The following is a 4267-nucleotide window of genomic DNA, read 5'->3' as shown; positions in this document are numbered from 1 at the left end:
ATTATGCTGCTGCGCGTCCAGTGTTTGATCCAAAGGGCTCCGTATCTGCGTTGGACCCCTGGTTCCGCTCAGCTGAGGAAGCATTTACAAGTGAATCACACCTGAACCGGTGGAGGCCTGGGAGATTATGGGGTGTCCGATCACATACCGAGGACAGGGGACCATCGGGAGCTCGAATCCGGTCTGGACCAAGTCGGAAGGCCCAGATCTGACCTCCTGACCTCCTGACCCGCTGACACGGCTCCGTTTCTGTCGGGCTACGAATGCTGTCCGTCTGGTTCCCAGTGAAGGGGGAGAGTTCTAACAGAGACGCTCCTCGGCTCAGGAATGTGGTTCTCTCAGAAAGACCAAATCCTAGCAGCATGAGCAGCTTTTGGAGATTCCTTCCCTCTCACCTCACGGATTCATCCGCTCACTGAGCTGTCACCTCTGAATGAGCTACTTACTGCAGCTCAGGCTCATTTCCACCATTGGAGAGTTCGTCACTTCGCTACACAGCTGCCGGCTCACGGAGGCGTTCAGGAGCTCCTTCCGATACAGGAATTTCACTGGCTCCGAGAAAATAAACCCAGCGAGTCTTAGAGGCTGGATAAACAAGCAGAAGTCTGACTCCGGAGGGGGACGGGGTCGCGGCTCTGACTGACATCACTGATGCTTCCTTCACTCTGCTGATTAAAACCAAGGTCAGATGTTCAGGGCTCATTACCTCCTCCAGGAAAACACTCTTAATCCATAAAAATAATCTACAAATGGGACACAGACTAGATTAAACCAATGAAAGGAAGAAGAATTTTACAATTTCCTGGAGAAGATTGACCCTGATTTTCAGGATTACATGATGCTGCTTGTGTGGAATGATGACAAAGTCCAATAAATCAAATATTTACTGTGTATTTATAAGAGGGAGTTTATTATAATGCGTTTTTTATTGTATTTTAGAGAGAAATCGGCTGCAGTTTGAAAAACCAAACGATATTCCGGAAGGACGGATGGAGGCGGCTTCATCAGCAGTCACCTCCTGAAGCTGGGTGACATTTAAACAGCTCATATTTAATTTTCCTTTATTTCCTGACATTTAAACTCTAATGACTTTAGAGTTTGTCATTCTCAGCTGTTGAAGCAGGTTCTTCAAACATCAAACGCGGAATCGGGATCCTCTGTCTTCATTCCCACGGGAAAACCTTAAGATATTCCCAACACTCAGCTCAAAGAGCCGAGCCGGACCTGAACGCAGCGCAGGTGAGAGCAGCCAATCAGGGGCCCACGATGCTCCTGTTTTCCCTCATTCCCAACTCGTCTGTTTTGGCCCAAAGAAGTGTTCTGGAAATGGAGCGATAAGGGTTCCGCTTACATGTGAGTTCCCTCTGCCAGCATCCTGTAAAGTCAGAGCGGTAATTGTGGTTTTATTGTTTCTACAAAAGGAAACACACAAACGGGAGGATCCAGCATCCAGCGCTCGCCTCCCGTGAGTGGAGAGAAACAAAGAGAAGGAAAACCAACCAGCAGGAACTGAACGTCCAGAAGGTTCAGCCGTTTAGGCAGACTTTGTTTAAAAAGTGGTTTGTTGAGAGAAAAGCCCAGATGAAGACAATTAAAGCCAGATACTGTTGTGATCACACATTAATCAGCGAGGAGAAGGAAAGAAAATCCGGGAAGAATAGGAGTAAATCCCATAACGCTGTGAACTGCTTTATCCAAATGTCTTTTCTCACATGATTAGTTGATGAAAAATCACTTAAACTGTTGTTAAGAATATTAACAACCTTTAAAACAACCTGGGAATCTCCTGGATGGGGTTTGTGTGTTTATGCTCAGCTAATATTAGTCTGGTCTCAAATTTGTCACCTGGCTTTGCCAAGAAGTGCATTAGCATGGTTTTAGCATTACAGCCAAAGCGGCTACAAGCGTTCAAAGAGAATTAAAACTGACCTTTCCTGTCCAACAACCATTAGGGCTTCTCCCAGGGTGCAAATGATAAATAAACACACCATTTTCTTGAGTTTAGGGAAAGATGTGAGCAAGACAGGAAGTAACATGAACTCAGTGGAAAAGATGTTGTGTTCACTGACGGTGGGATTTCATGACACCTGAAGAAGCAGATTACCGCATTAGCCAAAAACCAGAACTAAACTTTAAGAGTGCACCTACAGATGTTAGCTGGACTCCACCTGAACTCTGAACGCGGCGCTAACACACAGGTCACGTGATTAAAGCGGACTCCTGCACACACTCGGAGCAGGCTGCTGAAATCTGACTTTCTTAGCGCTGACGCTAACACGGGAAGCAAAAGGTTACATCATCTCAGCTCAAACCTGACTTGAGTAACACTGACAGCCATTTTCTGCAGGTTTACACACACTCTCACACACACACACACACACTCACACACTCACACACTCACACACACTCTCACACACACTCACACACACACGATGTGTGAAAGTTCATAGCCAGTGTCTGCTTTCATCTTCCCCATGGCGAGATGGTGAGATGAGAGGATGGGAAGATGAAAAGAGCTGCAGAGCTGGACCCAAAAGCCACTTAAGAGTGATTCTTCCTCCACAGTTGGACTGTTGGTGGGAACGTTCTTGTGTTCGCGAGGCTTCATCCGCCTCTGCCGCTGCTGCACATCTCCAAACTTCAGGACTTTCCTCCTCCTCCTCCTCCTCCTCCTCCTCCTCCTCCTCCTCCTCCGTCTGAGCAGCGGCCAACAAAAGGCATCGATGTCCACCAGAGGGTGAAACCTTCAACCCCAACCAGGGCTGCTGCGGTGGTCCAACATTCCCACTGAAGGTCCAGCTCCAGGCAGGTGAAGCTTCTTCTGCAGCCTCCTTGTGGTTATTCAGACAACTGAGCACATAAAGAGAGCTGAGATGTATAAAACAGGTCCATCAGGCCCCTGATCCAGGTCTTCAGTCCTACCAGGTAGACCTGCTTCACCCCTGGATCAGGGTCCTCCTGGACTGGGTCTGTTCAGTGTGACGGCGTCTGTATGGAGACGTTTAGCTGGATGGAAGGTCAGCGTTGGCTCCCAGGGGGGTTGGGCCGCCTCCTCCTGGGCTGCTGGCCTGTTTGTATTCAGGCTGTGTGAAAGCTAACGTGCTAACGCTGGTCCCCAGTTGCTGCTCGTCTCAGGATCAAAGGTGCTGCTTGTTACGCTGATGGTCAGCTGACAGGCTGGTGGCTTCCACAGTTTTCCCGCCTGTTCGTCACAGCCACTTCAGCCAATGTCACCTTCCCCATTTGGCCGTTCCCGCCGTCCACCAGCTGGATAATGGCAGCGATGACTTTGCGGAGCCGAAGCGGATAAAGTCGGGCTATTAGCTGAGTTATCAAATTAAAACCGCTGTGGGCTCGGAGCGACGGGGGCCGCGAGCCCCGTTGGACGGAGCGCGGCGGGTCCATCTGCGGAGCCTCGTCCGATGGAGTCCGCGTTGGGGGGCCGTGTCAGACGTCCGCCCAGGGTCTGGACCACAGCTGGTCGAGGGCTGGATGAGCGATGGAGCGCAGCGAGAGCTCCTCCACCCCCGCTCTCGGACCAGGACCGGGCCCAGAGGGAACCGGCGCTGCTTCTTTTACTTCTGTGTTTAGGATTTTACCATTTAATTAACGAAATCGCCGTCCGCCCACCAACCTTCAGCTCACAAACCCACTGCTGAACACCAACCGGGCGCATTGCTGCCGCCCCCCCGGTGCTGATTATCGGGGAACGGCTTCCCTCCGGTCGTATAAGTATGATGTGTACGCGCGGCGCATATCACCAAACAGGATAAACATCCATTCATTTGCATACTTATTGCTTAAGCTGCACCCCGTGGAGTGACCCAGGTAATAAAAGGGTTTCACAGGTATTCATGAGTGATGGAGCCACAGGGTCTGAAGCACCACTGGGAGGAGTGGGAAGGAACCAGAACGCGTGTTTTCCACAGAACCTCCGGATCTGCAGCGGCTGCGGCTGCGTGGGTCTAAATAGCTGCAGCGGCGTCGACAATAATCCGGCAGGAGTCAGAAGAACTGAAGCAGAGAGGATCCGACGAGGCTGATCGCTTCATTAAACCAAAAGCGAACGAGTCTCACAAGGTTCAGCTGTTCGCAACCAAGTGGAGCATCATGGGAAGCAGGAAGCAGCAAACAGCTGTCCACCTCCAGCAGGCAGCTCTGTATCATCACATCATGAAGAGAAGGGTGTTGCTCCAGGTGTGCCTGCGCCCCCGCCTGCACACACTCATCCATGCACGTTGCTGATCAGATCACGATCAGATGGACG

The 4267-nt window shown here is 50.7% G+C and overlaps 1 long non-coding RNA gene across 1 annotated transcript in view; it reads left to right on the top strand.

Moving 5' to 3' along the window:
- LOC130537485 (uncharacterized) overlaps positions 1-1774 on the top strand; it is a 2560-nt gene extending 786 nt beyond the window's left edge. The window contains exons 1-2 of the long non-coding RNA XR_008953633.1: positions 1-683; positions 940-1774. The exon at positions 1-683 is cut by the window's left edge and continues 786 nt beyond it. This is a non-coding gene — a long non-coding RNA (uncharacterized LOC130537485). The remainder of the gene's footprint in view (positions 684-939) is intronic.
- The last annotated feature ends 2493 nt before the right edge of the window (positions 1775-4267 follow it).

The sequence above is a fragment of the Takifugu flavidus genome, chromosome 1, assembly GCF_003711565.1.
Source record: "Takifugu flavidus isolate HTHZ2018 chromosome 1, ASM371156v2, whole genome shotgun sequence".
NCBI classification, from domain to species: Eukaryota; Metazoa; Chordata; class Actinopteri; order Tetraodontiformes; family Tetraodontidae; genus Takifugu; species Takifugu flavidus.
The sequence above is the reverse complement of the archived record's forward strand: the minus strand, read 5'-3'. Positions and strand labels throughout refer to the sequence as shown.